General features: G+C 39.0%; 1 long non-coding RNA gene across 1 annotated transcript; it reads right to left on the bottom strand.

The window, feature by feature from the left end:
• Positions 1-5204: 5204 nt before the first annotated feature.
• On the bottom strand, positions 5205-14327 carry LOC127157189 (uncharacterized). The gene is made up of 3 exons (XR_007825855.1): positions 14069-14327; positions 13017-13073; positions 5205-5405 (listed from the first exon to the last, which is right to left on the bottom strand). It is a non-coding gene; the product is annotated as an uncharacterized LOC127157189 (long non-coding RNA).
• Positions 14328-17019: the final 2692 nt, after the last annotated feature.

Below are 17019 nucleotides of genomic sequence, written 5' to 3'. Positions count from 1 at the left end.
GTCAGCTCCAAGTTTTTACTAACTTCATATTTCAAGATGACTTAGTTTAAATCAAGGCAGCATGAACGGTAACTTAAAAAAAAAAAAAATTCTATTTCGTTTGTGCTGGATTTGTGCCGTTAGAATATTAAACATTGATTTCCCACGGATATTCGTCAATATTTTTAATGGCAAAGTGGCTGTATTTCTTTTCATTTATTTTTTTAAGTTAATTTAGAAATATGTTTGAAAGATTTTCTGTTTGTTAAATTAAATTTTTATATTTTATTTATTTATGTTTTTTTGCTGACCAAGCCAGCAGCAGCAGACAGTGAGTTGATCATATGTTTAGTTTTATCAAATCAACACAACTTGCCTAAAATAAAATGTATAGATATCAAACACTTCACATCAATTTTACATTATTAATTTAAACATTTAACCTAGATAAATGTAAGCAATTAGGTGCATATCAATTTATCAACATCAATAACTCTTTAGCAAAACATTCATTTTTATTAAATTGTTTAGATTTTTTTTTCAACAAGCATTAAAAAATATAAAAAGTCCTTACAAATTTCTTGTAGTCTTTTTCCAATGAACGGTAATTTGTCCTGCCATGCACACATTCAGTAGCCTATAGCGTAAGGGTTTTTTTTTTATCTACGAGCCCTTTTTCCACAGTCCATTATGTCCTTTTTCGTTTTCTTATGCGGTGCGGTAAATAATCGTTTATAAGGGGGACAGAACAACTTTAACATAATAGCTATTAAATACAGTCAGACCATGCAATTACAGTTAGTCTACATGTAGCCTATAGATAATGGTGTTTTTTTTTCTCCCATAAGTTGAATAATTTTAGTTACAAGCAGGTTTTCTGGCATTTTGAATTAGGCTATACAGGTCCTTATCAAAAAATTAGAATATTGTGATAAAGTTCATTATTTTCTGTAATGTACTGATAAACATTAGACTTTCATATATTTTAGATTCATTACACACAACTGAAGTAGTTCAAGCCTTTTATTGATGATTTTAATATTGATGATTTTGGCATACAGCTCATGAAAACAATTTCAAAAAATCTCAAAAAAATTAGCATATTTCATCCGACCAATAAAAGAAAAGTGTTTTTAATACAAAAAAAGTCAACCTTCAAATAATTATGTTCAGTTATGCACTCAATACTTGGTCGGGAATCCTTTTGCAGAAATGACTGCTTCAATGCGGCGTGGCATGGAGGCAATCAGCCTGTGGCACTGCTGAGGTGTTATGGAGGCCCAGGATGCTTCGATAGCGGCCTTAAGCTCATCCAGAGTGTTGGGTCTTGCGTCTCTCAACTTTCTCTTCACAATATCCCACAGATTCTCTATGGGTTCAGGTCAGGAGAGTTGGCAGGCCAATTGAGCACAATAATACCATGGTCAGTAAACCATTTACCAGTGGTTTTGGCACTGTGAGCAGGTGCCAGGTCATGCTGAAAAATGAAATCTTCATCTCCATAAAGCTTTTCAGCAGATGGAAGCATGAAGTGCTCCAAAATCTCCTGATAGCTAGCTGCACTGACCCTGCCCTTGATAAAACACAGTGGACCAACACCAGCAGCTGACATGGCACCCCAGACCATCACTGACTGTGTGTACTTGACACTGGACTTCAGGCATTTTGGCATTTCCCTCTCCCCAGTCTTCCTCCAGACTCTGGCACCTTGATTTCCGAATGACATGCAAAATTTGCTTTCATCCGAAAAAAGTACTTTGGACCACTGAGCAACAGTCCAGTGCTGCTTCTCTGTAGCCCAGGTCAGGCGCTTCTGCCGCTGTTTCTGGTTCAAAAGTGGCTTGACCTGGGGAATGCGGCACCTGTAGCCCATTTCCTGCACACGCCTGTACATGGTGGCTCTGGATGTTTCTACTCCAGACTCAGTCCACTGCTTCCGCAGGTCCCCCAATGTCTGGAATCGGTCCTTCTCCACAGTCTTCCTCAGGGTACGGTCACCTCTTCTCGTTGTGCAGCGTTTTCTGCCACACTTTTTCCTTCCCACAGACTTCCCACTGAGGTGCCTTGATACAGCACTCTGGGAACAGCCTATTCATTCAGAAATTTCTTTCTGTGTCTTACCCTCTTGCTTGAGGGTGTCAATGATGGCCTTCTGGACAGCAGTCAGGTCGGCAGTCTTACCCATGATTGCGGTTTTGAGTAATGAACCAGGCTGGGAGTTTTTAAAAGCCTCAGGAATCTTTTGCAGGTGTTTAGAGTTAATTAGTTGATTCAGATGATTAGGTTAATAGCTCGTTTAGAGAACCTTTTCATGATATGCTAATTTTTTGAGATAGGAATTTTGGGTTTTCATGAGCTGTATGCCAAAATAATGAAAATATTAAAACAATAAAAGGCTTGAACTACTTCAGTTGTGTGTAATGAATCTAAAATATATGAAAGTCTAATGTTTATCAGTACATTACAGAAAATAATGAACTTTATCACAATATGCTAATTTTTTGAGAAGGACCTGTACTTACCTCCGTGTTGATTCTCCTTGTTCTCCCCTCCAGTAATTTTGCTTTTCCCTCCAGCTTCTAAGTTTGTTCCTAAGGATTCCTGTAATATGAAGAAATATTCTTGTTATCAGCGACATTCAAGGTGTATGTTTTTGTGTGTATGTGTGTGTGTGTGTATGTATGTGTGTGTTTGCATTTGTCAATAAACCTTTGTTTGTGGTCACTCACGACATCCTTTTAGTGTGTGTTTTATTCAGAAGAAGAGAATCAGTGGAGAAGTGGAGGAGAGAAAGATCAGTCATCAACAGATCTCACACAGTATCAGATAAAACAGGAAGTGAGAAAGTGTGTGTCTCTGTCTTATGTCCTGAGACATATTGTGTACATGTCTTGCTTTGCTGGTTCTTTTTCTCTCTCTTTTGTCCCACCCTTTCTTTCACAGAATTGGATCCTACCAAAGTGATCTCCAGCTCTGATTGGTGCTAATGGAACCAAGGAGAGGTAATAAAAGGATCTGCAGTACCTGAAGAGGAGCTCTGCTCAGCTTGTGATTTCCTGTTGTTCAATTGCACATATGCTATTGTGTGTTTGCTACAGTGTTGTTGTTTTTAGCTTATCTGTTGATTTGCCTGCTGTGTAGAGTGTGAATTTTGGTTTAGAGTTGATAAGTTGTTGTCAGTCTCATTTTCATTTAGTATATTTTGCAAAATAATGTATATATTATTTTTCCACATTTGGAAGCTGTAGGGGGTGAATGCCATTTTCTTTTGTAAATATTGTTTTCTGCTGTTTTTAATTAGATAGGGAGTTAGGGTAATATATTGTATTTTTGTTTTGCTTTTCTTTTTTTAGGGAATTTAGTCTTTTCTGTTAGGAGCTAGCTTGGTGTTTGTTGTTTTGGAGTTCAACCCCTGAAGTTGTGCTTTCACTACTGTAAATAAATGTATAAATGATCTTTGATTGTCAATTTTAGTTTATTTTACAGCCTTACCATAGACAGGGTCGTAACAACTGGGGGCTCATCCGGGATCCTGTAAACAAGTTTGATTAGGCCTGAGTCATTGTGTTTGATTGGATATTTTCATTTGGTGTGGATAATGGAGTTGGATTTATCTTCATTTACTTGTGCAGGAAAGATGACTTGCTACAGATTGCAGATTTTTTTTGTGTGTGTTGCTGTGTCTTCTAATGCCTCTAAACAAAATGCTAAAGGCTGAGTTGTACAACAGATTGGTGGACATGCAGATCTTGCCACCAGACAGTGGTGTTAAAGAGGGGGCTGTTGGATCGGTCATGGCTGATGTGCAGGCTCCCTCTGACACGAGTCTTCTTGCTGCTCACTATGATCCCTTGTTGGCAATCAGGTTAAATGAACTTGAATTGCAGATAAAAAGGCAAGAGCATGTGAATCAGCTGTTGTGTTTGCAGGAAATAGGGCTGGACTTTGCAAGATTATGTGGTCATGGTGTGGTGGTTATAAAAAAAAAAAATAAAAAAAAAATAATAATAATAATAATAAAATAAAAATAAAAGAATGGAGTAATGTAAAAATGATAAATCATATTAAATTTAATATTTCTTGCACATACCTTATAGTGTGTAATATGGAATATCTTGTCTTTGACAATTGATTGTGAACGCTGAAAGATTGCGAATGATTGGTTGATCATTTGATTCGTTTTGCCTTACTCGCGAGTGTCGCCTGTGGGGGGAGGGGCATGCTGCACAGTTAATACACAGCTTCAGAAGAAGACGCAGCAGCTCCGTCTCTTGTGTTTTTTTCTTAACTGTTTATTTCCCCTCAGGTATGAAGTGTACATACATGCATTTAAGTGGTCTTAAACATGTAAACAGTAGTGTGCGATCTGAATGTTATTGTTTATAGTGTTGTATGAGTTGTTTCCGAGTGTTAGAGCTTTATATCATTTCGGCTAGCTATGCTAATCAGAGACGATGCCGTTGTGGCCATACTTTTCAGTCTGAAGTAATTAAATATGCTATCAGTTAATTAGGGTGACAAGAAATGTTACTACAGTAAGTTGTACGTTATCTGTGTTTTTAACTGTCCTTAAAGATGATTTGTTTCATAACCATTCATAAAATGTGTAAAACACTAATTAAATGAAAGTATATTATTTTTTCCCTTTTCATAAAAAAACAACATGCAACATGGACAAGTTAAGGTTACATTATTGTTAATTGTTACTAATTGTCATTTGTGATATGTCAGATGTACGACGGCGTTTTAGTGCCACCTTAAAAAAAAAAATCTAAGATTACGAGATTAAACTCGTAATATTTCGAGAATAAACTCGAAACTGCGAGAATAAACTCGAAAGCTTACGAGAATGAAGTCGAAATATTACGAGAACCCAACAAACAGTTACGTTGTGGCAACGTCGCTGCCACGTTCTATTTTTACTTTGGCAACGTTGCAGTCTACGTCCTTGCGACATTGTAGCAACGTTGAAATGTAAGACGTGAAAAGGCTGTAGCAACGTTGTTGCGCGACATTCAGCAACTGCGAGACGATGTTCCGACAACATTTCTTTTTATGCCAGATTATAAATCTGCGTCTTATTTTTTTTATTTATTTTATTTGCAATTTTTTTTTTTTTTAAATGCTCTTTAATCATTAATTGTTCTTTTTAACATTAAACCTGCTATGAAACTTCAAAGAGGAAAAAATGCCATACAGGTTCATATAATCCAACTTTATTAAAGCATTGCATACATGGAAAAAAGGCATTTGAGAACGTTTGCTGACAAACAAAAAGAAAAGCAGCAGCAGGTCACCGGCCGATGAGGTGGTCTCCGGACTGGTAAATACAGCGGGCAGGGGAGCGCAGACGAGAGCGACTTAGACACAAGTCAAAACCAGACAGACAGTCCGGGGCCAGAGAATGATGTGTGGCAGGCACAGGTCTAAACAGAGAACAATAAAATAGCAAAAAATCAAAAATCAAATACCAAGCCACTAATGTAGGACTCAAATAGGAGCTTGATACGACAGACTTTATCAGTCGGCTTTGCCTATTCCTACTTATAAATGCGCATCATTCAGTAGTGTCCTGACAGTCCACCACATGAATAGCTACTTTAGTTGCGTGTAAATAAATGCAAATATTCCCTAAACTCAAACAGTAAAGACAGTGATGATGCTTCCTTTGAAACGTTTAATGATTGAGCCTGCTGCACCCGCGCCCGCTCCGTCCCCCTACTCCATTCTGCGTGTAAAATAATCATTATTATTGATTACTAATTTGAATCAGTACATTTATAGCTAAAACAATACGTTGAAAGTGAAAAGAAGCAGGTTTTTACGATCAGAAATTTCTTAAACCGGTGAACCTCTGTAAACTTTACCAGCGGTAAAGTTTAAAAATTAACACTTTTGAAAGAGTTAACATTATTAACACCCTGACAGTGTTACTAACAAACTTTTAACATGTAAAATATTAACACCAGAATGGATGATGAAAATACCAAAGTTGGATTAACTGGTCAACAGCAACAATGTTCAGGTGGAAAAAAAAAAAACACAAAACAATGCACATTTACATTTATTTACAAAATGAAACGTATAATTTTCCCTGCAACAAAATTTCTTCACATTCAGTGTTTTCAATACATGTAAAAACATGTTCTTACAGCAATTAAAACATCATAATGCCAAGGCATATCAATGCAAAGACACAAAATACACATTCTAATGTGGTGCATATTATGTACTCTTAATGTCATAAGGTTTATAATGACAACAACAGTCTTTGCTAATGGTGTTTGGACCTCCTTGAAGAGAGTATAGTCTCATTTTTTGTTTTCAGCATGACAAGATGCGTTTCTCTGCAGTTTTCAGCCAAGCAAGATATACATTCTCACTTGCAGCATCACAAAAGTGCTCCTGTAAAATTGAAAAATAAAACAAAACATAAAAAACAGGATAAGTTCACATCCATTTATCAGGTGAAATGTCAGAGACAAGTGTCAAATAGTCAAGTCACCATTATATATAATGTTTTTTACAATGTAGAGTTTTAAAGCAGCTTTACAGTATTAAAAGGTTACTCCACTCCAAAATGAAAATTGTCATTATTCTCACAAAGAAATAAAAAAATTACAACTTTATTCAAAAATTTGTCTCCTCTGCATCACCCTATAGCACCATTTTAGAATGTTTTACCTGAACACAAATGGCGTATGCTGTTTTGTGTCATCTGTGCCACACAGATACGTCTTCTATATTTATTTACACTTTGATTTGAACAATACTCTGTTTGCATTCAGGTGATACTGATGCAGAGGAGACTAATTATTTTTGTTTTCTTTGCATACAAAAAGTATGTTCCCGTAGCTTTGTAAGACATGTCACATGGATTATTTTATGGATCTCCTTGCCACATTTCTGGACGTTGATTGTGTTAATTACATTACTGTATATATGGGAGGGTCAGAAAGCTGTCAGAATGCATCAAAAATATCTTAATTTGTGTTCTGAAGATGAACTAAGCTTTTACAGGTTTGGAACAACATGGGGGTAAGTGGTTAATGACAAAATTTTCATTCTGGGGTGGAGTAACCCTTTAAACAGGGAAATAGTGTGTTAAAATAGTTCTGTTTTCCTCTGGCCAGACGAAATTTTAAATCTACCTTGCAACAAAGTTTGTGCAGAGAACTCATCTGGTTCCTGTGGTCTTGTCCGGATCACCATCTAGGTGACAAGGTCTTCAGATGGGATCAGTCTCTGGCGCTCATCTATTTGTCCTGGTCTCCGCTGACATTCAGGGCTGTAGAGATCATCTCTAGGTGCTGATCCACTATCTGGGCTGGGTACGGACTATATCCGGGTACCTGCAGTGACCATTTGACCTGGATACAGTCTGGATCTGGGTGGCTACAGTGACCTCGAAATAAGAACCAAAAAGACTAACATTAATGTAGATGCCAATCTGACAGTTTAAATCTAGATAATACAATAGAATACAAAAAGCAAATAAATTACTTTGAGTAAAAGCATTTAATTCACTGTAAATTTATGTACATATATATTGTCAGTCTTACTGGAAAATTGGTCTTTTAACATCAGCGACAAAGTCATAATTCCAAGTGCGTACTGATCTCTCTCTACATTTAAGTTGGACTCCTCCTACCAAAATGAATGCGCATAAATGGGACAGCACATAAATAAATGACAGTGCAAACCCAAAGGAAACCAGATTCTTTCTTATTATTGTTTTGTAGCCAGGCCACTAGGAGGCGACGTTGTACCTGCGGTGATAGGCAGGATTTCCTTTAAATGCCTACTTCCGATTAGTAGCAGAGCGCCTTTCAATTGTTTGGCATGCCGATGGTTGTTTGTCGCTGGGAGAACGATTTTCAGTTGATTTTTAGACGTGTGCCTTAGACGTTTCTGTATTTTAAGCTGAACGACTTGTGGATACTGAATGAACACCACTATATAGTACACGTGAGTGTTAACATTGTTAACAATTGTTGAAGGGAATTATTTTATGGTGAAACGACTTGTAATATATTTTCTTTTGCAGAAATGTATATTTTTAACTATGTGGTTGTTTCTAGTTGTTAGGAGATACCTTGAGTTTCTTATACTCGTTATTTTGGGCTGGATGAGGGTAAATGCTGAATGAGCGGCACAATATATTGCACGCGAGGGTTGGCGATCTATGGTACGTCATTTTGTTGTGAAAAATCAAGTGTATCTTTGTTCGCACTAATTTGCTACCCTTTTATATAAGTGTTAAGAGTCTTTCCTTCTTTTAGGAAGTGTGTGGGGATTATAGCCCTTCAATGGTGTATATGTGCGATCAGCTAAACGTCGTAAAGGTATCTACATTTGACTTTTATTGTGTCGCTAGGATAGCTAGCATTTTAATATTGACGGTAATAAATTTATATATGGTTTTTATTTGAAATTGTATTGTTTGTGATTTCTCTCGTTATTGTTAATTGCCCTGTTTAAAAAAGAGGGTTGAATTGTATAATCCGGGTTGACAAATTGTGTCTGGTTGTTTAATGTTGTTTTCTTTTTTTAGAGTTTCTCAGTCCAGCTCAACTGATCATTGTTTTCCCACCTTCATTTATAATTTTTCTTTGTACTTTGTTTTGTGAAGTGTTCTTTGGTTTTGTGAATTATTATATTTTGAGTGTTGCCCATGACTTGTGTTTTTTTTTGTATTTTTATTTGACAATTCTGTTGTGCTCTTGTGAAACGTTGGCCTATAGTTTTGCTCAGTGTGATTACCAAAGAGGGGTATATTCACTTCCATAGGCACAAGTGTGGGGTGTTAAGAGTGTCTACATTTTCTCTTTTACGTACGAGTCAGTGTGCGGTGTAAGCCGATTGTAATTTCTTTTGGGTTTATTGTATCTTTTCTTCTTTTGTTATTGTAGTGTTTGGTATGCTTTTTGGAAGTGTCACCCTCTAGGCTTGTGTATTTTCAGCTCATATGAGCATCGCTTGTCAGCTTGTGAGCAAACTCAGATACGAACAATCTATTGTATTTAATAAAGTGAATTGTGATTTATAGTAATTCTGCCTGGAGTACATTCATTTAATTGGATAGCCGTGCGGGACCCCCCTTATTTGTGACCTTGGGATCTCCTACCCAGAGAAAATTGGAGTGGCGTAGTCATAGTTCTAACAAAGATAAATTTAATCGCCCCATCATAGTTTTAAAAAAAGCATCTTAAAATATGCAATTATGGCTTACCCATGTCTCTGTTATGTGTCCTAACAAAAATCTTCTCATCCCACTTAATGTATTGGTGGATTCATACTCTTCAAGCACATCATCTCCTGAGCGAAAGAAAAACAATCCATCTGAGAAAAGTTTAGGAGTGCACAACACATAAATGTTGCTATAACTCAATATGATCTTATGAAATACATATTTTAAATGAGATAAAACACTTACTTCTAGTGTTTCCCTATTAAAAGTGACCTCCATCAGCATTACATAGCAAATCTGTGAGAAACATTTAGGCTCGTTTAGGTGCATAGCATACAAATATCTTAATAAAGATATGATCTTTATATAATACCTAATGTAAATGAAATAAAACCTTTACTTTCTGTGTTTTTCTTGATAAAACCAACTTTCCTAGGTACTCAACATCACAAGTTAAAGAAAATATCACTCTGAGAAAAAGTTTAGGAGTGCACAATTATTCACAATTAATCCTTAAATATTGCTATTAATGAGGTAAAACACTTACTACTGATGTTTACCTGGTAAAAGCGACCTCCGTACTCCACACTGCATAGCAATTAAAATCTGTGTGAAACGTTTAGGCTTGTTTAGGGCTGTAACGTAGGGAGGGAAACGAGAGACGTGCGGATCCATACGCTAACTTTTATTATAAGGACGAGACATAGACATGGTCAAAGGCAGGCAGGGTCGGGCAACAGCAGACAGGAACACAGACAGCAAGAAGAAGAGTAGAACTAAAACAGGCGGGGGTCAGTCCAGCGGCGAACGTTATCCGACAGGGGCTAGGCAGAAGAGCGGTCAGACGAGCGAGGGTTCAAAACGAGACAACGGGAAAACTAGACACGGGGGGAAACTAGGAGATACGCTTAGTTCGAATGCAATGGAAAATACAATACAATACTCGGCGAGGAGTGACAGGAAGACCGGGGTATTTATACAGTCTCTGATGGGATGGGGGGAAGTGCAATGGCTGATGGGGAGTGTAGTCCGGGGTGTGGTGTGGCAGTCCGTGCGTGACAAACAGAACAGGCGGTGCTAGAGCCCTCCAGGGCGGAGCCGGAGGCAGAACAGGTGGCGCTAGAGCCTGGGGAGAACAGTGACAGAGGATGCAGACAGGAAAAAGGGAGAAGCAGAGTGTTTAGAGGTTAACGCCCCCTCCATAAGAGGTTCTACGGCAGGCGCCGACACCTCTGGAGGCATTGGCGCAGCTTCTCCGACGGGGAAGGCCTCTGGTGCAGGCTTGTGATCAGACGAGAGCTCTGGTGCAGGCTTGTGATCAGACGAGAGCTCTGGTGCAAGCTTGTGATCAGACGAGAGCTCTGGTGCTGACCTGTGAACAGGCGTGTCCTCAGGAGCACAGTGTGCAGCCCACACACACCACATGGCCACTGCCACTAAGGGAAGAGCAGCAGTGATGACGTCACTTGGCTCGTGGGGATCTGCTGTAACGTGGCTTGACTCAGGAACAACATGGCTTGACTCAGGAACAACATGGCTTGACTCAGGAACAACATGGCTTGACTCAGGAACAACATGGCTTGACTCAGGAACAACATGGCTTGACTCAGGAACAACATGGCTTGACTCGTGGGGCACAGCTGTGACAGGGCTTGACTCGGGGGAGAACAGCAGCTGTGGTTTGACTTGACTCAGTTGCTTGACCGGACTTGGAAGCTTGAACTGACCCTGGGGTAGCAGCCGCGACGTGAAGGAGCGCCACTTTAGCTGCCCATACCGCCCTTAGGGGTGAGTCCAGCACGTGGGCCATCATAAGCCGCGGTCTTGGGATGTCAGGAGAGACGTGACCGGAATCAAGAACCACGGCTGCAACTTTGCTTGACTCAGGAACAGCCGCTGTTATGTGACTTGACTCAGAAACCGCTTCAGGAAGTGCGGCCATGATGGGTGCAGACTCAGGTGCAAAAGACATGACGTGAACAGGCTGTGGCTTGGCTGACGAGGCGTTAGCAGGCTTTGACGTAGCGCCCATCTTGTGCAGTGGCTCTGGCGTGGCAGCCATCTTGTGCAGTGGCTCTGGCGTGGCAGCCATCTTGTGCAGTGGCTCTGGCGTGGCAGCCATCTTGTGCAGTGGCTCTGGCTCAGGATTGATGGCTGTAATTTGACTTGAGACAGAAGCGACAACTGTAATTTGACTTGACATCGGAAACACAGTTTTAACTTCACTTGCCTTAGGAAGAGCAGCGCTGACTTGACTTGGTGCAGGAAACGCAGCTCCAGCCTGACTTGGCTTAGAAACTTGACTAGACTCAGGAAACACAGCTGCAGCGTGACTTGGCTCTGGCATGGCAGCTGTGACGTGACGGAGCTCTGTTTTCGCCGCCATTTTGTGAACGGGCTCCGCCGTCGCCGCCATCGCTCGAGCGCGCTCCGACACAGCCGCCATTTCACGAGCGATCCAAGCGGCAAACGTGTCCGTAGCGTCGCGCTCCGGCGCAGCCGCCATCTTGCGAGCGGGGTGCGCGGCCGCCATTACCGCATCGTCGCGTTCCCTCTCCGCGACCCCCACAGTAAAGGACGAGCCCACACACAGAAGAGCAAAGTCCAAAAATAAACAAAGTGATGTTTCGATTTTAATGGTTGTCTGGTTCCATCAATGAAAATGTCTATCAAAACACAGTCTGGGAGATCTGAGTAATGAGCAATGTCCAGAAATTCTTGGATGTAGCCCTCGAGCTTTCGTGTGCCCTGCTCGAGGGCTAACAACAGTTTTGTGGTGTTCATACCTGCGTAGTGTCCGGTTGAGAAGTTGCTGGATCCTGGTGTGTCCGAGTATTCTGTAACGTAGGGAGGGAAACGAGAGACGTGCGGATCCATACGCTAACTTTTATTATAAGGACGAGACATAGACATGGTCAAAGGCAGGCAGGGTCGGGCAACAGCAGACAGGAACACAGACAGCAAGAAGAAGAGTAGAACTAAAACAGGCGGGGGTCAGTCCAGCGGCGAACGTTATCCGACAGGGGCTAGGCAGAAGAGTGGTCAGACGAGCGAGGGTTCAAAACGAGACAACGGGAAAACTAGACACGGGGGGAAACTAGGAGATACGCTTAGTTCGAATGCAATGGAAAATACAATACAATACTCGGCGAGGAGTGACAGGAAGACCGGGGTATTTATACAGTCTCTGATGGGATGGGGGGAAGTGCAATGGCTGATGGGGAGTGTAGTCCGGGGTGTGGTGTGGCAGTCCGTGCGTGACAAAACGCAAGAGCGACGTCTGGTGGTGAGCGGTCCGCAGCTCACCGACCAGATCATGACAAGGGTATACAGCATACAAATATCTTTAAAAAGTAATATTATCTTATAAAATACATAATGTAAATGAGATAAAACACTTACTTTCTCCTTTTTCCTTGATAAAAACAACTTTCCTGGCTGCTGCGCATTGCGAGTGAAAGAAAATATCGTTCTGAGAAAAAGTTTAGGCGTGCACAACACATAAATATCGCTATTAATCAATGTGTTGTATACTGTTAAACCCCTGATGTCACATGGATGTCACATTACCAATCTCCTTGCCATGTTTCTGGACGTTGATTGTGTTAATTACACACACACACAAACATATATTATAAATCATGCATATACCCACTTCTTCAGGCACCACTACATCACTGCTTTTGCGTTGAGACATTTTAAAGTTATTTTAAACATCTATCAAATCTTTTTTTTTTTTTTTTTTTTTTAGGTCCTTATTATAATAGGATAGTACAGATATGAAAGAAAAAGATGTGAATGAAATGTGTAGGGTGACAGGATTGAGCTCAAGTATATGAATACTTACTTAAAATTGGGAGAAGAAGTCCAATGAACCATCTTGTAAATGTGGGGTAACTGATCGCTGTAAAATTAAATGTCAAACTTAGTATCATGCCAATACCAGCTGTACAGAACATTAAAGCAATATTAAAAATCTCACACTTGGTTTTTAGTTTGGATTAATCTAGTATATATGAAAAGGACCTAATATAAATAAATAAATAAATAAATAAATTTGTTCCTTTAACAATGATTATTCTATATTTAATTTATACAGTGAAAAAAATGCAAATTTATTTGATTATTTAATTTCTGTACCTACAAACCTAAGCAGTGTTTAATACCTTTTTGTAATAATTAATGTGATTAATTTTATAATAATTAATAGTGTTCTAATAGATAAATATATAGATGTCCTATATATACTATCTATCTATCTGTCTATCTGCTAAATTGACGCCTAATATCAGTATGAAAAGCGATAAGATCTGATGATTGGTTAATGAATTTTAATCACGTTGTCTGCTTTGGCTCAAACTGATTTGCTGAAATCAGAACGTGAACGCAATCTGTGAGCCTTAGTCACTGAAAACTAATTCATTTTAACTGGAAAAAAAATGATCTATATACTGTGCCAATTTTAATCTCATTGTAAGACATTATAGCGTGTGTGAGAGAAACGCGGAGCTCTTTCCTCAACCAATAATGCGCTCACTGCTCTATATAGACAGAGTGAAACATAACCGTTCAGTCCGAGTGCTCAAATGTAGGAACAATCACTTTTCATAGCTTCATTATGGCTTATAACTTTTGGCGTAATGTTAAGACACTTTATCATTTACATGACCTGAATATGTTTAACTCTTTTTCCTAAATATCGGCAACGTTATCTGAATAGTGAAAGAAATATAGTTAGCATTACACCAAACCCGATCGCAAACACTCATTATGTGAATTGTCAGCTATTCTGTCCATTCAGTTTATTAGCAGAACAAATACATCTCACATTGGACACGAAAATTGTAGGTTTCTTTTGGATATTTACATATTTATCTGAGAAAAAAAAGGAAAACTCACTTATCCTGGCTTGAAGAAGAATAACGGCCCAACGGTCTGTTCAGTTGTAAAATGCGCTTCGGAACAGTGACGAGTACACGTCGTACAGTGGTTGTCCAGACAGCCTAAGCACAACCTTCAGCGATCCATGGTTGAATGACAACATTGTGACAACGCAGTAACAACCTTAACAACACAACGTAGAACCAACAACCATTTAGCCATGTTGTTACAACGTTGCTAAAAGGTTGGCTACGTTGTGGCAACGTTCTGTGTTTGTTGGGATACACCTGTGTATCTTCCCTGATCGCTCCTCATGAAGCCTCCTCCCTCCTCGATCCTCGCCTCCTCGCGGTGCAATTAGAGAATTGAGATGTCCTTCAAGATGGCTGAGCTCGATCGGTTTCCGGGTCATAGGATGGAGGACAGAGGACCGAGGAGACGAGGAGGGATATTGAGAAGCACCCCTGTGCGACCTTCACTATTGATGTTTGTCACATGATACGATTTCATCTTGAAGAAAACCAAAGCGTAGTTAACAACAGATCTAGTGCACACGGCCACCAACTGGACAGGAATGTGATGCACAAACACACCTGCTTTCTCCTTCCTTCGAACGGCAGATCACAAACTAAAATAGTGCACTAGCGCCACCTGATGTTACTTCCAAATAATCTAAGCCAAACATATAAATCTGAAATGTAATACTTATTATATAACAGGAATTATATACAGTCCTCTTTTTATTTGAAGGAATTCCATTACATTCCTTTCATTACAGCAATAGCCTATAAATTCAGATTGAATGATTTAGACAGTAGGTAATGATGGATAATTACGTATGAAATGTTTAATTAACTGAATTAGTTCAGAACTCCATTAATTATGATGAACTTTAAGTTAAGTTTAAGTTAAGTTTAAGTTTCTACTGACAAATAGCAAATACAGTTATTTTCTTAATTTACCATCTCGTTTCATGTTGCTGTGATGTAGATATGTTTTTCACAATCTGCCATTTAAAGTTTACATAGTTTTGAATCTAATGTCTATTAACAGAGAAAAACTGAGACAGTAACTCATTAACTTATGTGGGTTTGAAAAAAAAAAAACAGAACTTAACACCTATTTAGAGCTGAAATTAACATTTGTATCATTGTACAATCAAACATTCAGTTATAATTTATGTATTTTAAATCCTACATTTAAAGAAATATTAGACTGACTAATTAATTTAATTTACTGTGTTTCTGTAGACTTATTCAACATTTAACACTGTTTTTTTTTTTATTAATTTAAGTTCAAATGACAAATACCACAGCTGTATTATTTACTCTCAATGTAATTGATTCACTAATATTTTGAGCTCATCTACCCATCCCTGTCTTTACCACTGTCCTCAAAACCCTGCATCAGAATTGGAATATCAAAAGAGAAGGGGATAAGCAAAGTGCAGCTTACAAGAACTAAAACTGATGCATCAATCAGTCAAAATGTGTTTGTACAGAATGTGCTATAAAAACAAGTGACAGACACATCAAAAGGTCCAAAATGATGTGCGATATGCTACATTCATTGTCTTTTTAAGCTGAATTTGCGTTTTTATGGTTTATTGTTATACTGAGAACTTTATCTCAGAAGCGGTCAGATTCTAATATGGAGGAAAACTCGACGTGTGAATTGTGTACTGCAGAAGAAATGGAGGTCCAAGATACACACTCCTACTCCTGAAATACTTACAAGGAAAGTAATGGAACCTATGATTCAAACCCCGAAACACTGGATTAAAAAAAAAAGAAAGAAAGAAAAAAAAGTGCGCAAAGAACAGATGCAAGTAAGTTCTGAACCATCTTTGGCCGAGTTACAAGACAATATCATTCACGTTATCACTGCCACAATCAACGAACGAGCAGACCAAACTGATGAAGCTGTTAAACACAACACGCTGCAAATTGAGGGGCTTAAAAAAATTGCTGGTCATTTGTCATCAGGAAGTGGTAGATCTAAAAAAAACAAAAAAACAAACAAACAAACAAACAAACAAAAAAAAAAAAAAAAAACACTACAATGAAGCTGAGAGTGGAACAAATGCAAAAGAAAGTTGGTGAAATGGAGCAAAAGGTGAATGATGCTGATCGGTATACATTTGAAGTGTATCAAAAGTGATCAAGCCAAGTCAAGTCAAGTCAAGTCAAGTCAAGTCAAGCTTTATTGTCATTCCGCTACATGTGTGGACATACAGTGGAACGAAATGTCGTGTCTCGAAGGACCACGGTGCTACATAAATAAACATAAATATGAACATAAATACACTAGACGTAGAAACAATTTTTAAACCTATACTTGTAACTATACATATACTATAAATAATTGACTATACATACACATAACCTAAGACAGACTATACAAGTAGTTTACATAATAACTGTGCATGATAATGTGCAGTAAAGGTTAAGAAGCAAATAGTGCAAAATGATTTGTGGTGCGTTGACAAGTAAACATTTGTTAAGTCTTTATTATGTCCTTGTAACATGTTAATAAGTGTTAATAAGAAAGTGTCTGGTGCATATAGAGATGAAAGAATGCACTACTACAGGTGGTATGTCCAGCCCACTCACCTGTGTGTAGCACACTCAGAATTGCAAAAACTGTGTTTTGAGTTTTTCAACAGTTTACATTGTGGATAAGGATTTCAGAGGGGGGTGAGGTGGTTGGAATTGAGGGTTCTCACAGCCTGGGGGAAAAAGCTGTTGAGCAGTCTTGCAGAGCAGGCTCTGATGCTCCTGTAGCGTCTTCCTGATGGCAGGAGCTGGAAGAGATGATGAGAGGGATGGGTGGGGTCCTTCACGATACTAGTGGCTTTACCTGAGCATTGTGCAAGGAAAATGTCCAGAAGGGAGGGGAGAGGGGCACCGATGATCTTTGCAGCTGTGTTCACTCACCGTTGTAGGGTCTTGTGGTCAGCAGCACTGCAG

Source organism: Labeo rohita, unplaced genomic scaffold (genome assembly GCF_022985175.1).
Source record: "Labeo rohita strain BAU-BD-2019 unplaced genomic scaffold, IGBB_LRoh.1.0 scaffold_1001, whole genome shotgun sequence".
Classification (NCBI taxonomy): domain Eukaryota; kingdom Metazoa; phylum Chordata; class Actinopteri; order Cypriniformes; family Cyprinidae; genus Labeo; species Labeo rohita.
This window is presented reverse-complemented; position numbering and strand designations above follow the sequence as displayed.